This window comes from Amblyomma mixtum, chromosome 3 (assembly GCF_055824585.1).
Source record: "Amblyomma mixtum isolate Tamu chromosome 3, ASM5582458v1, whole genome shotgun sequence".
Taxonomy (NCBI): Eukaryota; Metazoa; Arthropoda; class Arachnida; order Ixodida; family Ixodidae; genus Amblyomma; species Amblyomma mixtum.
Window position 1 is genome coordinate 395,249,590 of NC_143014.1, and position 19,004 is coordinate 395,268,593.

Sequence of the window (19,004 nt, forward strand, 5' to 3'; positions counted from 1 at the left end):
CAGCGGTTTGTGACCATTTCACATTGTGCTAGCTTCTTTGTTGTTTTGTGTTATTTGAAAAAAGCTTTCTCTATTTACATAAGGTGTTTATTATAACACGCTGCAAGGGTTGTGGCTGCTGAAACGAATAATACTGTGATTAGTGCCTATGAAAAACTGTAATCTTGTAATGTATTGTAAACCTCGTAATTTGGCTCCATTGTGTTATATTCCATAGTGCACATGAGTAGTATTTTATAGCAGTTTCCATTAAAAAATGTTGAATACATTCTGGCTGTTTGTAAAACTCACTTGCTTAACATATTGTGCATTAAAATTCAAAAACAGTGCAGTTCTTCGAAAAGCTGCTGTTCACTTTTTTTTATTGTTATACTTCGAGCATACTTAGACATCACTGTGCCTTGCATCCCGGAAAGAACTGCTATCACTTACAGATGACAGCACTAGTAGCATCATTAACTGATAGCAGTAACTTATAGATTGCAGCAGTGAAGAATACCGCAAACACAGGTAGTGTTTTTTCAGAAGCTTCTCCAAGTTATTGTCCCGTACTACAAATGGGTCATATCTTGAAAGAAGCCAAACACAGTATTGGATGGTAATGAGCTGGATTACCAGATGAGATTTGGAAGTTTTTTGGGATGAGGTTGCTCGATCTGTCTGGAAGAGCGCAGGGTGTATTTGGGGTGAGCGAGAGAGACTTTTGTTGTGCTGTGGATTTAGTTCGGTTCACAGAATTGAAGAGAAAATGTTTGTCAGTAATTATACCAGTTGCCTTGTTTCCATGAAGCTACACTGAAGCCGCCATTCCAGCAGAGTGGAACACTGCCGTTTTCTTCGTAGACCTTTGACCGTATGAGGTTCAGGCTAGAAGCATATCATCCAGTGCACTTAATTTATTCTTTTACCCTCTCTTCTGAGTGCAAAGTACGAAGAAGAGCAACATAACAGCTCCTATTGGACAATTCAAACTGGCTGGAGTAAATGGACACTGAAAGGGCGAGTCTGCCTCCACTTGGGCTCCAGGAACCACTGGGCCCCGGTTTGTCAGTCTACGCACATCCCCCTTACGCATGGCTAAATCTACGAGCCTCATGATGACGAAGGCTTCACTTAAAAAAAAAAGGAAACTAAAGTGGTTGTGATGCATCACTGTATACAACAGTGAATAGAAAAAGCAGAATGTTGAGAAGTAGGGGTATGAATGCAGCCTATAGTCTGAGCTTAGGTCAGTGTTACACTCCTATAGTTATGTGCTGCTGTCGGCTTGTGACTGAAGAACGATCATAAAAGAACAGTGGAAGAAAAGAAGGAACCCAAGACGCTTCCCACTAACCAGCCAGCAATGCGTGTTGTTTCAGGAGGAGTATCCATCTTGCGAATGTTGCTTTCAAAACTTTAGTGCGATCAAATAGAGAGAAAAGACTGATAGGGGAGTTATGGGAAACTTCCAATTAATCTTCAAAAGATGTGAGAAAGACTGGATGCTGCAGCAGAAAAAATTTGTGCTTTGAAACCACGAAGAGTTGAATGCATCAGAGGGAGTGCATACTCATGAGTATGCACCAACAGGTGATGTGATGGCTCAACAGGAGTGGTGGCCCTTCCTTTGGTTTTGAGGGGAAGTGGTCTTAAAAAAAATTTATGCTAATAAAGAAATGATTATGGAATCTTCATGGAAGATGTTTTCTTGCCTACTGATTCCAAATATGTAATTTAATTTTTTGTGGAAAAAAACTTCTTGTACACTATGTTTTGCCGAGAGCTTTCAAGAAATTTTTCTGTACAGAACTTGCTAGAATGCATGCTGTTCGATTCTCTTGACATTAAGCTTTGCAAAAAGGGTAAAATTATTATCCTGCCTATCATGGAAGTTAAAATGTTTTTAAGTTGCCACTTGCTTCGTGAACGGGAAGAGAAATGTGTATTCCTGTTTCTGAAGTGTGAACTTCAAAATCCTATAATTTAACTTGTATGACAGGCAGGACGAGAATTGTACCCTTGTGGCATAGCTTGTTGTCAAGAAAAAGCAATGGCTTGCGTTCTAGCAAGTTCCTCGCAGCAAAATTTCTATAAACGACGCAGGAAATAATAAATAAAATATTGCATTAGTTCAGAAAGACTTGTACATAAAATTAAACACAGGAGAGCAGGGAAAAAAACTGCAGTGAAGCAGCCACGAAGGTCGAAACCCACACCAGGCAACGCGTGCATAGTGCATGTAATGGCCTTTCATAGACTATCGGCCAGAGGGTCTCCGAAAGCACGATGGCCCCGTGCAGCACGCTGCATTTCTTCATCATCGGTCAGGATAGCTAAGGTGTACGGCCGTTTCATACGCTTATACTACCGGCAGTTTTGTCACACTGAAATAAGAGATTTTGACCGGACCGTAGTGCCAATTTGTAAATACGGCAGGTTTGAATTAGGCGGTTTTCATGTGCGTACAGTAAAACCCTCTCTGGCAATATTGGACCTAGCAGCTGAAAAATGTTCGAACAAGACAAAATTAATCTGACATTATTAGGTGATGCGAATTCAATCAGCCACTGTTCTGCTTGAGGAAAGATAGGTCAGAAACGGTAAGACAAAACTGTCAAATTTACCTATCATTTAGGGCCGTTTGTTAACAGGTAAAACCCGATATTATCCAGTTTGTGCAGCTGAAGCATACATCATGAAAACCAGGATAAACCCAATTCCTGCTCAAAAAATTGCTGATGGTTTATCTTAGTGAAGCCTGGCGTGTAAGCAAAAGCTTCATTCCCCTGGCTATGCTAAGAGGGCTGCTTGTGGTTGAAGCAATGACGAGACTCATAGTTTGGTTAGGGGAGACACACTGATTCTTTGCTTTTGGATACTCCGATGGTCAGTGAAGAAGTGAGACTTGGTGGTTAAGTGAGCAACCTCTCATGATCAACCATTCAACTCTCATCAGGGTGGGCGCGCCGACTATCCAGTGTGTGCAATGCACTCAGTGTTAGATGGCAAGCCACGTCTAGTTGCCCGATACACCACAGCTTTTGCTCCCTGACCAGACTGAGCAGCAGTTAAACCATAGGTAATTTACTACAAGTAATTATGAGCAATGAAGCTCTTGCGTGAACCACAAAGCTAAACCACCAGTAATTTTTTTTGACCTTACGGCCACCTTGGTGTTGCACCAAAGCAACACACCATGGCTCTACTTGGTTTGAGCTCTCAATCGCTTGAGGGTGAAAACCACAAGCGCCGCAAAGAAAGCCCGAGGTGCCGTAGTGAAGCTTTCCCTTCAAAAGTGCGTTCAGGAGAAATGTAGTTTGCCAGTGCAACGGGCTGAAGCTACCATATAGAAATTGGCAGACATCTGGAACATTGATAAACTTGCCACATGATGATTTCCATTTCATGTTACATGGTATGAATTACTGTGGAACACTGTTTTCTTTATGCTCTTTTAGAGTGCAGTTTAGGGTGATGCCAATTTCACAAACTGCCAGCGAGAGCCAAGTGCTAGAGAATCCACCTCATTTGCAGTGGGTTGGAATCCCAGTAGTGCTAGGACGGCTGCCTTGCCTTTTTCGAATACCTACAAAGACCATTCAGTTCAAAGCACACAGATTACAATATTCAGCAAGAGCTTCCCAAGCACTGTCAGCACTCAAATACTGAATAAGGTGGCTGTATATGTAGAAGCATCCCACACCAAGGGATGGTGCAATTAGAAAAGGCGCTACCTACCTCTAAAAAAGTTGAAATTGGCCCCTCATATGCATTAAAAGTAGACATGTGCAGTGCTCACAAACATCCTGTTCATTACCTGATTTACATTTTCACTCGGCTTCAGTACCCTTTTAGCAGTGGTCTGAGAGCAACTTGTTGGTGAAATTTCTTTTCCTGAATAACTTTGAGCAGCATTTTCTGCTGCAAGGGCATAAAGAGGAAGGCAATATGCGGCTCTACACAGGAAACAATGTGTTGGCTGGGTATGGTCTCAAAAAACCCATTGTTTTGTAACTTGGTTTTTCTATAGGGCCAAAGAAGTTGTTATAATCTAGTTATGCACTTCATTAATTACTGAAGAGACATGTACGTTGGTAGGAATACTTTATTTGGCACAGAACTTCTGGCCGACATGGGTCCACTGTCACTCTGCTTGTGGGCCAAGGTGCAGACCTGTGAGCACGTTCTTGAGCCAGCAGCCTGGAACGATGAATAAGTGCCTAGGACCAGAGAATGACGCACCCTGCAAGGTCTGTTGCTGCAGTCCATCCACTAGTGTCAGTCATATGCAGGGCTGGATACCATGAAAAGAGAAAACAAGTGTGCAAGCTCCGAAAAGTATGATGCAACTAATAAAGGGAAGTTGACAACGAAATACCGAATGTCGGATAACTGGTAATCACTCAATATGTGCACACCAAAAGACAGAACAGAAAAAATGCTCACAGCAGCTGCCACGGACCGTCCAGACTATACAGACTATAGTGCCTAGAATATACTGGCTAGTGTGCTGAGCGCGGGCGGCGCGGTGGCACCCGAGGTGATGCCTGCCGCGGCGGCCGCATAGCGGCGCTGTGGTGCGAGAGGGTGATCTCCCCAAGTGAGGCGGCAACACAGGACAGCACAAAAGAGAACAGCTTAGAACTGACTAGTCTTAACTGGGAAAAGGCGGAAGCGAATATTCCTAAAACCACATCCGCAGGGATAGCCGAAATTCCAATTAAGCTGATTAATGAACTTGGCCCAAGAAGCAAGGACGCGCTGATAAAAGCATTGGAGGCAGTCATAACAAATAAGCAAATTCCGCACAGCTGGAGACAGAGTAAAATGAATTTGATTTATAAAGGGAAAGGAGATAAGATGAACATAAAATCCTTCCGTCCGATTACGATAACATCTGTTATGTACAGGCTGGCAATGCAGGCGGTGAAATTAAAAATGCAGTCATGGGTAGAAGGGAATAGGATATTCGGAGAACTTCAGAATGGGTTCAGAAGGGGTAGGCGGTTAGATGATAGCCTGTTCGTGCTTACCCAATGCATAGAAATAGCTAAGGCGGAAAATAGACCTCTGTTTATAGCCTTTCTGGACATAAGCGGTGCATACGATAACGTGAACAGGGAACTCCTGTGGAGCATATTGAAAGATTTAGGTATTGGTGATGAGGTAATTGATTTTCTACAGGAAATCTACCGAGATAATGAAGTTGAAATTACATGCGAAGGGAAAAAAAGTACCACAACTGTAGGGGTGCACAAAGGATTAAAGCAAGGTTGCCCTCTATCACCGCTGCTGTTCATGCTTTACGTGATAAATATGGAAAGAAGGCTAGAAGAAAGTAATCTGGGTTATAATCTATCGTACAGATTAGGCGGAAATGTAGTTGAGCAGCGACTCCCGGGTTTATTGTATGCGGACGATATTGTACTGTTAGCAGATAGCCAGGAAGATTTACAAACTTTGGTTAATTGCTGTGGAGACGAAGGAGACGCTCTAGGATTCAGTTTTAGTGCAACTAAATCAGGTGTGATGATTTTTAACTATACAACTGATCAGGTGCTTACAATACAAGGCCACGAAATACCCAAAGTGGCCGAATACAAATACCTCGGGATATGGCTAAACAAAGGGCAGATATACACGGAAAAGCATGAACAGGCTCTTAGGGCAAAAGGACGAAGAGACGCCGGGATAATGAAACATAGGGCATTATGGGGGTACAACAAATATGAAGTACTAAGAGGCATTTTGAAAGGAATAATGGTGCCGGGACTTACTTTCGGCAATGCGGTTCTGTGCTTAAGGGCAGAAGTTCAGTCGAGATTAGACGTAAATCAGAGAGCTGTTGGAAGATTAGCACTAGGTGCCCACGGCAAAACCACAAACGAGGCAGTACAAGGGGATATGGGCTGGGCATCGTTCGAGGCACGGGAAGCTAAGAGTAAAATACTATATGAAGAACGCCTGAGGAAATTGGACGATAACAGATGGGCAGCTAAGGTATTTAAATATTTATACAGAAAGAACGTTGACTCACAGTGGCGGAAAAGAACTAGAAAACTAACCAGTAAGTATGCCGCTCATGAGGACGGAGAAAGAAAGAGCATTAAACGACAGGTCAAAAACGCGGAAGTTAAAAATTGGATGAATTCAATGGAAAAGAAACATAGTGTAGAACAATATCGATTCTGGAAAAGGCAGATCAGGAAAGAATTTTTCTATGATAACTCAAGAGGCAGTGCCCTACTTTTTGAAGCTAGATCAGGGTGTCTTAGAACGCGCAGCTACAAAAAGAAATTTAACGAAGAAGATGACACATGTGCAGTGTGTGGTAGATCTGTGGAAACAATTGAACACCTCATAATCAAATGTGATGGTATCCATCCGGATGTCGATGCAGGCACAGTCACTCTTTCTGAGGCCCTAGGGTTTAAAGATAACAATGGTCATGTAAATAAATCTGCAGTGGAAGTCAGCAAAAAGCGATTGGAGGATTGGTGGCTGAAAAGCAGAGATGTGGAATAAGGTTAGAATAGTAGGAAACCGTAGGCAAAGTTGATGGAGAATCTTAATGAGAATTGCCAACACAGTAAACAAAAAAAATAATAAATAAAGAAAAGCTGAGCATGGTGGCAATTGCCACCACCCCGTTTCAAAGGGGGCGCTCCTATCCATCCATCCATCCATCCGTGACAGCCGTGCTGTGCGGACGTGCGTTTTGGTGCTCTTCGGATCACGCGTGGAGACCGGGACCGGACAGACTGGGAGAGCGACTGCGTAAAATAGATGAGTACTTTCCTTTAATTGTTTTAAAAGTGCGTTTAGTTTTTTAGGCTGTTAGGGGAAGTGCAGGTTAAGGAATAGAATTTAGGTCAGTGACCTAATTTCGGCCGGGACTATTTGGCCGGCAGTTGTCTCAGTGTTTTTTTTGCGTTAACTTTTAGAGAGATAACTATTTTTTTCCAAGTGATTGATTGGCATTTGCGGTAGCCAGAATTTTATTTTAATTTTGCACGTGTTTTCAAGTGTTTTCGTCTTGAGCGTGTAGATATCTGGGCATTTGGTGCAAGCAATAATCGAGTGTTGCTACGATGGTTAAGCTACTGAAGGTTGGATGTATGGAGTGTGAGGAATCGGTGAATTTAAAAGAAACGCGGTTCGATTCAGTGGAGGAGGCCGAAGGCGCAGATTTTATGTGCAAATTCTGCGTATTAGGTGCACGCCTGGACAGGGCTGAACAGGCGAACAGCGAACTAGTGCTAAGGATGGATGCTCTAAAACAGAGTTACATATAGAGAGGGCAGAGAAGCGTAAGCTTCAAGTACAGCTTTGTCAGATCGAGTCAAAAACGGCTGACACCGCCATTGGAAGCCACAATGGCGGGCATTCCAGCGCCAGCCACGTGGATGGGGCTTACACTGGCATGGACAGCGAGGGGCCAGTAGGTCAGACATGTTCAGGCAGGAACAGCTACGCACAGGTGGCAGCTGGGAATTCGAGAGGCGATACTGAGAAGGGGTCCGAGCTATTTCCAGGAAATGAGGTCACAGTCGCTGATAAGAGGCAGCAAGATCCGGAAGTTAGGAGGGAGTGGCAGAGTACCCTAGTGCTTATCGCTGGTGACTCAAACATGGGGCGCTGCAAAAGAGCTATTCTGGACCGGGTGAAGGGTGACAGGCGGGTAGCAGTCGGGGTGTTTCCATTAAAGACAATGGACGATGTCCTGAGAGCGACTAAAAGTGAACTCTCGGAGAAGGCTGCAAGGCGTAACTTGGTAGTGGTAGCGGCGAGGCTAAATGATGTCCTGAATGGTAACGCCGCACAAGTAGGGAAAACATTAGCTGAGGGAGTTGACGGTATAAGGGCGATAGCACAGCAAGCGCAGATCGTGGTGTGTACAGTGCCGGAGGTACAAGGAAGGAATGTAGAGGTTGCTAAAGACGTTCTGAATCTTAATCGCGAGATAAGGCAGTTAGGCCTCGAGAAAGGCTTTGGGGTGGTAGAAATAAACAAGGAAGTGCACAGAGCAGGTTCGGGCAGAGACTTTGGACGAGATGGCATCCATTTCAGTGGAAGGGTAGGAGAAGAGATAGGCAGGCGCCTGGGAGGGCGAGTGCTAGCTTTTTTAAGGGGTCCACTGTGGCTCAGGGCGTAGGGGTCGGTAGAAGCGATGTAGTAAATGTAACAATGGCGGCTGAGCCCAACAAAATGGCCACTAGGAGGCCCAGAAAGGAAACTATGAAAAAGAAATTTAACGCCAGGTTCAGTTACATAAACATGCAAGGGGGTAGAAAGAGAGCGAAATTTCTAGAAATAGAACAGCAGTTAGAGGACGAAGCAGTAGGTGTGTACGCTCTATGCGAGACACATCTGAGGGATCTAGAAGATCCACCTTTCATCGATGGCTATGTCTGGGAAGGGTGCAACAACAACAACGGAGAAGAAGGGAGGAGGAGTAGGTATGCTGATACATCAAGGAACAAATTGGCAAAGAATAAAATCAACTTGCAAAGAACATGTCTGGGTATCAGGTACAATTGCTGGCAAAAGGACATGGCTAGGGGTAGTTTATTTAGGGACCGGGGACAAATGCAGGCAAGAAAACAAGGATCTAGTTAAGTGCCTCAATGACGATATAAAGCAGATTGGAGACGGTTTCGACATTATTTTGCTTGGAGACATGAACGGCCACATCGAGGATCTGGATGGATACACAGATTGTAACGGAAAGTTAATGCTAGACTTGTGTGAGCGGCACAAATTAGTTATTGTCAATAGAGAAACTAAATGTGAGGGACAAATCACGTGGGAATCCCATAACAGGCAAACAACCATTGACTACTGTCTAATGTCGCAGGGCATCTATAGCAAGCTCGCAATAATGGAAATAGACGAAGAGGGGAAGGACAGCCTAGGAAGTGATCATAAACGTATTAGTCTACAGTTGGGAGCCCTAGTCAAAAGAGAAATGCAACGAAGTCGAAAAGACAACGCAAAATTAAATGATGAACAAATAGCGCTAATATCAGCCGATATAGAAGAAGTAATTGAGAAACGCCACATGGAAAATTGGGATTATAATCAGTTGGAACTGCTCATCGCTACAAAAATGAAACAAGTGAAAGGAGTTAACCGCTGGAGAGGAAAGAGGAAGCCACGAAGCTGGTGGAATATGGAAATTAAGGAGGCCATCGAACAACGACGGGTGGTTTCAAGGGAACACAGAGAAGCAAAAAGGGCGCAGTTATCTGTAGAGGAAATAGGAAAAAATGGGCATCTTATCGATAAAAGAAACAGCAAGTTCAGGTCCTAGTCCAGGCTAAAATAAAGCAGTCCTCTGATAAATGGCTGGCTGAAGTTCGCGAGGCAAATAAAGGGGGGGCCAAGAAAATTCTGGAACCATATAAGCTGGTTGGGAAAAACAAATCAAAGAAAGCAGGAACAGATTATAGATGCTGAGGGAAAATGTTTAGAGGGAGACGATGCTGTGGACTACATTACGTCATTTATAGCTGCGTCTTTTAGCGACGCCAATGGGGTAATCTCCCCAAGTGATTCGGCAACACAGGACAGCACAAAAGAGAACTGCTTAGAACTGACTAGTCTTAACTGGGAAAAGGCGGAAGCGAATATTCCTAAAACCACATCCGCAGGGATAGACGAAATTCCAATTAAGCTGATTAATGAACTTGGCCCAAGAAGCAAGGACGCGCTGATAAAAGCATTGGAGGCAGTCATAACAAATCAGCAAATTCCGCACAGCTGGAGACAGAGTAAAATGAATTTGATTTATAAAGGGAAAGGAGATAAGATGAACATAAAATCCTTCCGTCCGATTACGATAACATCTGTTATGTACAGGCTGGCAATGCAGGCGGTGAAATTAAAAATGCAGTCATGGGTAGAAGGGAATAGGATACTCGGAGAACTTCAGAATGGGTTCAGAAGGGGTAGGCGGTTAGATGATAGCCTGTTCGTGCTTACCCAATGCATAGAAATAGCTAAGGCGGAAAATAGACCTCTGTTTATAGCCTTTCTGGACATAAGCGGTGCATACGATAACGTGAACAGGGAACTCCTGTGGAGCATATTGAAAGATTTAGGTATTGGTGATGAGGTAATTGATTTTCTACAGGAAATCTACCGAGATAATGAAGTTGAAATTACATGGGAAGGGAAAAAAAGTACCACAACTGTGGGGGTGCACAAAGGATTAAGGCATGGTTGTCCTCTATCACCGCTGCTGTTCATGCTTTACGTGATAAATATGGAAAGAAGGCTAGAAGAAAGTAATCTGGGTTATAATCTATCGTACAGATTAAGCGGAAATGTAGTTGAGCAGCGACTCCCTGGTTTAATGTATGCGGACGATATTGTACTGTTAGCAGATATCCAGGAAGATTTACAAACTTTGGTTAATTGCTGTGGAGACGAAGGAGACGCTCTAGGATTCAGTTTTAGCGCAACTAAATCAGGTGTGATGATTTTTAACGATACAACTGATCAGGTGCTTACAATACAAGGCCACGAAATACCCAAAGTGGCCGAATACAAATACCTCGGGATATGGCTAAACGAAGGGCAGATATACACGGAAAAGCATGAACAGGCTCTTAGGGCAAAAGGACGAAGAGACGCCGGGATAATGAAACATAGGGCATTATGGGGGTACAACAAATATGAAGTACTAAGAGGTATTTGCAAAGGAATAATGGTGCCGGGACTTACTTTCGGCAATGCGGTTCTGTGCTTAAGGGCAGAAGTTCAGTCGAGATTAGACGTAAATCAGAGAGCTGTTGGAAGATTAGCACTAGGTGCCCACGGCAAAACCACAAACGAGGCAGTACAAGGGGATATGGGCTGGGCATCGTTCGAGGCACGGGAAGCTAAGAGTAAAATACTATATGAAGAACGCCTGAGGAAATTGGATGATAACAGATGGGCAGCTAAGGTAGTTAAATATTCATACAGAAAGAACGTTGACTCACTGTGGCGGAAAAGAACTAGAAAACTAACCAGTAAGTATGCTGGTCATGAGGACGGAGAAAGAAAGAGCATTAAACGACATTTTAAAAACGCGGAAGTTAAATATTGGATGAATTCAATGGAAAAGAAACATATTGTAGAACTATATCGATTCTGGAAAAGACAGATCAGGAAAGAATTTTTCTATGATAACTCAAGAGGCAGTGCCCTACTTTTTGAAGCTAGATCAGGGTGTCTTAGAACGCGCAGCTACAAAAAGAAATTTAACGAAGAAGATGACAAATGTGCAGTGTGTGGTAGATCTGTGGAAACAATTGAACACCTCATACTCAAATGTGATGGTATCCATCCGGATGTCGATGCAGGCACAGTCACTCTTCCGGAGGCCCTAGCGTTTAAAGAAAACAATGGTCATGTAAATAAATCTGCAGTGGAAGTCAGGAAAAAGCGATTGGAGGATTGGTGGCTGAAAAGCAGAGATGTGGCATAAGGTTAGAATTGTAGGAAACCGTAGGCAAAGGTGATGGAGAATCTTAATGAGAATTGCCAACACAGTGAACAAAAAAAATAATAAATAAAGAAAAGCTGACCATGGTGGCAATTGCCACCACCCCGTTTCAAAGGGGGCGCTCCTATCCATCCATCCATCCATCCCTGTAGGGTGAGCGCGCGCGTCGGGGCGAGCCGGTTGCTCGCACGCGTCGCGCTGCTGAGGGTTGGAAAGGGCTAACCAAACCAAACGCTAACCAAATGTCAGCACACGCGAGCGTAAGCGGTTGATGGAGCTAAGAAAAAACACGTTTCACAAAACACACAATTCGGTTTAATAGAATGAATGCAGCATGTTTAATCAAAGGGGAAGTGCGAGTGGGGGTAATGCTTTTTGGCCAACAGAAAGAATGAAAAAGCGTGTATTCAATTGCAATGGCAACAGATAGACGCTGTCACACATAGCCAGCAACGGATAGACACTGTGTAGGCTTCACCTACACAAATTGACCTTGAGTGTGATAGAGTAGCACATTTTATATTTGCCACAGCAGCAGGATATCAGTTACAGCTTTTGATTGTATTAGTACGAAAACAGATAAAATACTACGCTATTATGAATCCATTGCATCCTATAATTTATATAAATTTTAAAAGTTCCAAGTAAAGAGAACTTGTTACGATTACGGCTGAACGTGTCCATGCTTTTGGTCTTTTCGCTTAAAGCCTCAAAAACCTTCGTGTTCAGACCAAAGCCACCCTTCGTTGCAGATATTTTTGCAAGCACTTTCGCCCTGGCAAAATCACAATGCTCTGCTTCCGAAGGTGCTCGTAGAGCTTTGGGCTCCGCATCCTCATTAGCAAAAATTCCACAATCCAGGCATCATCATAAGGCATGCCTCTGAGAGACATTCGTCTTGCGGCCAGGAAACGAGCTCTCACAGCTAACTATACTGCTTCTTCGGGAGTGACTGTATTTTTGCCTCGAGTGCTTCTTCGCTCAGTGCATTGTTTTGCTCCTTCATTTGAGTCACATGCTGCTGAGCATTGGCCAGGCTTTTCTTTGTCTTTCTCAAAGCACAAGAAAAATTATTGATTTTTTTTGTCCCTGCAAGGATCTTTCGTCTTTTTTCTTCTGCACATGTTGTTCTGCGAGAGCTTCCGTAAATATTTGCAGTGGAAGCATGACTCTCCTTTTCCATCGGTGGCCAGCAAGCAGTTCTCTGCAAAGTACATACTTCTGTATGAAGTGTGCTTGCCTGCAACAGGAATCATGCCACATCCATTATAGAGGCTACGCAGAGCCATTTCTTTGATTAGTGTCTCTGCCTCATGGCGCGCTCTAAGCACGCGCTTTTCCTTTTCTCTTCCTCGGAAGTAAATTGGGGCAATTACAGAACCGTGCTCGCGCAAAGGTTTTCCAAAAGTCACCATCCTTTCGATGAATAGTTTCGAGAAGTCACCAGCTTCGGTCGCTCAACAGGCATAAGTTAAAGCGCCATTTGGCGCAGCAGGCAACTTCATCCATGTCACCGGAATCAGAATTCCATCCAACGGGTGCCGAACATCACTTGGGCACGGACACTGCAGTATCGCTTCTCTATCACACACCGGTCCAGTAGCAATGTCTGTCTGCTCGGAATCGGAACGCTTCTGGAGTTCCTCTGATGCGCCTCCACGGGCGACGCAGTGAGAGTCAAACCGCGTATCCTCACCGTCGACGGCAGAGCACAACTCGGGATCCACCAGCTCGACATTTCACTTCCGTTGTTTAGGTGCCGGTCCTTGGTCGCAAACGTTTCCCACCTTCCTTTTCACCGTCTTTTTAGGCACAAGATGAGGTGGATGGTAGCTTACCAATATCCCTGAAGAGAAAAGTATACAACAGCTGTATCCTACCGGTACTCACCTATGGGGCAGAAACGTGGAGGCTAACAAATTTAAAGAGGGTTCAGCTTAAGTTAAGAACAACGCAGCGAGCTATGGAAAGGAAAATGATAGGTGTAACGCTAAGAGATCGGAAGCGGGCGGAGTGGGTGAGGGAACAAACGCAGGTTAATGACATCTTAGTTGAAATCAAGAGGAAGAAATGGGCTTGGGCAGGGCATGTAATGCGAAGGCAAGATAACCGCTGGTCCTTAAGGGTAACGGAGTTGATTCCAAAAGAAAGCAAACGTAGCAGGGGACGGCAGAAAGTTAGGTGGGCGGATGATATTAAGAGGTTTGCGGGGATACAGTGGCGGCAACTGACAAAGGACAGGGTTAATTCGAGAGACATGGGAGAGGCCTTTGCCCTGCAGTGGGTGTAGTCAGGCTGATGATGATGATGATGATGAGGTGGATAATTTTCTAATACTGTAGGAACAGCATCGGGCTTCAGGCGTGGCTTCACTCGGGCGAGTTCGTTCATGTGACGCCGTTCACCGTAATCTTAAAAGATCATTCGACGTATTCTTTCTCGAAATGTTTTTTCGCATACGACAGCCTTCGGTGTCAGCCTTCTGTCTGCCCTCTTGATCTTATTTTCCCATTCAGCAAGCCGTGCTGGGTCCGCCGATGCAGTGAACAAAGACACCTTTTCTTCGTTAGACCGATAACCACTTCGACACAACGGAACAAAACACGTCCTCTCTTTGCATTGCCGCTTAGCCTTTAACATTTCAAGATGTTTTTGCTCACGTTTAGCGTCTTTCAGCTGCACAATCCAAGATATGATGCCTGTCAAACATTGATTTCACACGAGCAATCGCGCGAGGCCAGGGTGTCGAACCGGAACCAAACCTGAACCCGAAACCGGAACCGAACCCGAATTTTTGCCCGGAACTGGAACCGAACCGAACCCAAATTTTTTTCGCCATCTTGGAACTGAACCCGAACCGGAACGATTCAAAGGAACAGTTCCGAACCGGTTCGGGACTCAGTTCAGCCGCACATTTTGTGCAACACGGCATACTTTTTTTCTTTTTTTTTCAGAACATAGGGCATATGCCAGAGCGTAGATTTAGCCAGCGAAAGCTGTCGGCGCTATGGAGTGCAAAAATGGCATCCAGTCGAAACGGCATCCAGGTCAACAACAAAGCTGAAAGAAGTCTCGTGTCTAGGAAAAATTGGCGTTTCCGCGATGTGCTTTCGGTAGTTCTAAAGTATTTTACATAAGATTGACGTGAAATGTTGGATTTTATAGTATCTCCCTTTCACATGCTTACGTACAGCTTTACTCGAATTGTTAGCACTGCTTTAACTCATAAAGCACTAAGTGAGAACGGTTTCTTTTTCTTTGTGTCGAGTACCATAAATATGTGAAGCATAGGCGCAATGACCCAATCACGTTGTGCAACTTTTTCTTTCTGAGGCATTCCTTGTCTCAGATAGCAGATAATGAATAAGACCCCTCACGATGGCTCAGTGGCTGTGGTGCTCGGCTGCTAATGCCAAGGTCGCGGGTTTGATACCGTTGACGAGGTCGCATTTTGATCGCGACGAAATGCAAAAATGCGTGTGTGCTGTGCGATGTGAGTGCACTCTGAGGAACCCCAGCTTGGTCTACGCTAATCTGGAGTCCTCCACTACAGCGTTCCTGATAGACTCCGCACCGCTTTGACGCGTAAGACACGCATAATACTATTATTACAAAACAAAGAAATACACATATGTTTTTTTCTTTTTAAAGAATCCGAACATTCTTTGTTGCACGCGACGGAAATAAGCAATGAAAGGCGGGCATGTAGCAGCGGTACGATACTTAAAAAAAAAAATAGCGATTACACAAAGAGGCAATGCGGAAATACATGCGCTCGCTGAGATGTGAAAAACGCCTAGAAAGGTGCTACTGAAATGAAATGTTACTGCGATGAAGTGATTTTCTGTCTTGTCGAATGTCGATGCATTGAAATTTTTCTGCTTATATAAAAAAAAAATGCCAATCGCTAGCGGGCAGCTTCGTCACGCTGCTCTCGGACTGCTGTATCTTGAATTCTCTGACGGGCGGTATATATCTGCCTCTCTGCCGCACATGAGGGAAGCCAACAGTAACCGAAACCAAGGAGCATAAGGGATGTACTTTTTTAAAAGTAATTTGGGCTGTTCATCAATAGGAGCTTGAAGAGTAATTACTTTTAATGATAATTGATTAAACTGAAAAAAAAGCACATGCCGCGAATAGGATCCGAACCCTTGACCTCCGAATTTTGCGTCTGGTGCTCTACCAACTGAGCTACGGCGACGATTTTTTTTCTTTATTGCATGGAAATAGCAGCGAAAAGGAAAATCGGAGTAAGTCCATGCCACAAAACACCAGGCTGTGTAATACGAGCCCACCATACCCCTGCAAATCCCCACCTCCCTAAACATTAGAAGTCTGGATATACTTCCCTCACCAAAGCGCACTGCTCACGGTACAAATATTTCGATGACTGCGGTGATTCGGGGGTGGTCCATCATACGGCTCTTGAGACTAAACAATCACAGCAACATAAATAGATCACACGGCACAACACAGTTTTTCTCCACTGGCAAAAAACGGGTACTAATCCGTGTGATTTTAACGTCCTTCTCAAGTGTACGTTTGCCGTAATTATGTCCCAGAAGAACGTAGCATCATTGCACAGAATAAAACAATGGTCAATGGTCTTTGGCGCATTGCGCAGGCGTCAATTTACCGTCCATGACACAAACATCTCCTCAGCATGAAGTCGTGCCTTGACAAGCAGCGTCTATGTGCGCACTTTGGAGAATAACGTTTTTTCAGCAGAAGAAATACATGTGCATTTGATTAACACATTTTATAACACTGGTGTTAAGGAACTCCAGAAAAGGTTGCCGATACAACAGTACAGGAAACAAATACCCTGTAAGTACATGAGTCGTCTGCCTTCTGGAGAGGCTATACAGGCAGTCTAAAAGAAAGCGCACAGGAAGGAAATTTACGGTGCCCGCTACTTCCGCGCTGCGGCGACGACTTTATAATTTTTCGTGCTTTCGGGGGTGCAACCGGGGTGTAGTGTAACCGAACCATCACAGTGTTCACCAGCGCCACCCTCGTCAATAGCAGCGAATGTAATGCAGGGAGTGCCACATAAAAAGCGTGATCGAACGGTGAGGGCGGAAGCTGTGCGAGAACCCTCGCTTCGGGTTGTTTGTCTGAAGCGAGAGGCTTAGGGTTGGTTCACATGCAAGCGAATGGGCGACTGAGCGGCGCGTCCCAGCAAAAATTTCCAGCTTGTTGGAACTTCGCCGCTCACCACCGCGACGACTCAAAAACAAGTTTTTACACCGCGGCGTCAGGATTCGCTAGCATTTTCGCGTTCTTTTGTGGAACGCTTTGCGACGGCACACTGCAGCATTCACAGCATTCTACCTCAGGTAGATCGGTTGCAGGTAGATGGGACATTCTGGACCGCAGCTATTATGCGCCCGTTCCCGAGTTCCGCGTCGCAGTCAGCGTAGCCGGCGTAACCGGTTGTCCAAGTAGCATAGCGAATTAAACGCTACCTGGAAGGTGGATGCCACGGGAAGACCCCAAGAGTGGCTAGCAGCATAATACGCCACATGCCAGGTAGCGTGTGATGAGTTGCGCTTAAACTTCGCATTACCGACAATTGCAACCGTCTGTCAATTTTTTGCCAGTGAGTGCCCGGATGTGCGCCCACGGAATTGTGCACGCGTGTGCATACACATGCTTAAGCGCACGCATGCATGAACGCACCCACGCACGCACGCACCACGGAAATTTTTTTAATTTTTGAGAAAGGAGACTAAACTGCTAACGCAGTAAAGAAACCAACTACAAACATTCAGGGGGCACTTTGGCTCTCTAAAGTGCTGCAAGGCGAAAGTGTTTCCTGGCCACTGTTTGTTTTTATTTACTTTTTTATTTTTCATATTTTGTTTTTATTTATTTTTTGCCCCTTTTCTTAATTTTATTGTTTTTTTTATTTTTTGACATCCATTTTTATTGTCTTTATTTTGTTTATTTTCTTATTTTTGTTTTTTATTATCCTTTTCTTGACTTTACTCCTTATATTTTATTTATGAAGCCCATGCATTCGCTAGATGCGCCTTTATTCATGCTGTAACCTTGAGCCTTTTAAGCAGTGACGCCGAAAGGCGGACGAATCTGCCGACGCGTCTGTCGACACTCTTGCCGGCGCGTCTGTCGACACCACGGCTGCCGACGCGTCTGTCGACACTCCTGCCGACGCGTCTGCTAACGACAGTATGAGGCATTAAAGGATTTCGCCTTAAAATCCTGAGTGGCAATCGAGCCAGTGGTGGCGGGCGCAACAGAGAAGCTTCGTTTACTGATGCCTTAGGTTATTCGGCCATCTTCGAACATTCTTTTTATTGTTGCCTCATGGGATATCAGGAACCTACCTGACCTCGTCTTGCCTTACCGGACTGGGTCGAATTCCGCGACCTCGGCATACGGCCTCATGCCACTATCACTCCCTTGCTCTGCCCGCACTAAAAATTCCTGAAGGCGCACACGCCAAGAAAGGGCGAACAGTCAGGAGGTTGAACTTTCGCAGCATATACGATCTGAGCTAAAATGAACTGTTCTCTGAACAGTGACCTCGCCGAAAGTGGCGATTGTGCGTGTTTATCAAGCATACAGCTTCTTCATAGGCTAATCAGTCTTATTAAGAGGAAAAGTTCACACGGAATTCCGGTGTCCTTCATTACTGGCACAAATCTTATAGTGTAAGGCATGACCTCAATGTCCTTTTTGAGAGACTGCTGAAGTGAGCCATGTCTCAAACGAACATAGCGTCACAAATAATTTCGTTGTTCAATAGTTCCACATAGCTTGCAGATGTAGCAATTCACTGATCATGGCACAAGCGTCCGCTTGGCTCGATGGCATGTCCTAACACGTAAAGTCGACGTTTGAAGTCTAAGGAAGGTTTTTGGGGCCTATTGAATGTACATCCTCTGAACTCGCCTTAATATAAGGCCGTCAAGAAAGGTTAGGTAAGGCTGCAAGTAGAGGAAGCAATGACCCATCAGAACCTTTGTCAGCTGCCTTCTGGAGAAGCCGTGCAGGTATTCTAAGGAAAAGCTAATATTTAGGAAATCGAGTGTGTCAGCACAAAATTCTCTCACGACTATGTACATAAAATATAGATGAGCATTTTGACACATAATAAGCACAGCTGCCAGGAAGCAGTGGTTTTCGGTTTCGAAAAATAAAAATCATGAAACAGGTTAGTGGACAAAAACTGCACGAAAGGCTCACCATACTGTATCAAGATAGCATGAAATTCTGTCCACGCATGGGCTCCCTTTGAAAGCGCCCCAGAAAAGTCACAAAAATTCTACTTAACGAATTTACGGTCCTCCTCTTGCAATGCACCAATTGCAACATCGTCTCAACGCAACGTCGCATCGAAGACGTCGCAAGTTTCTGTCCGTACAGACACGAAGTGCCCCCAACCAATGCAAGCCTGCTTTTTTATCCTATTCTTTTCATCAGAGCAAGAGACGGAGACGACATCAGCATAGGCCAAAATCTTAATTTTACACTGTACTAGCTACAAGCCACGATTAGC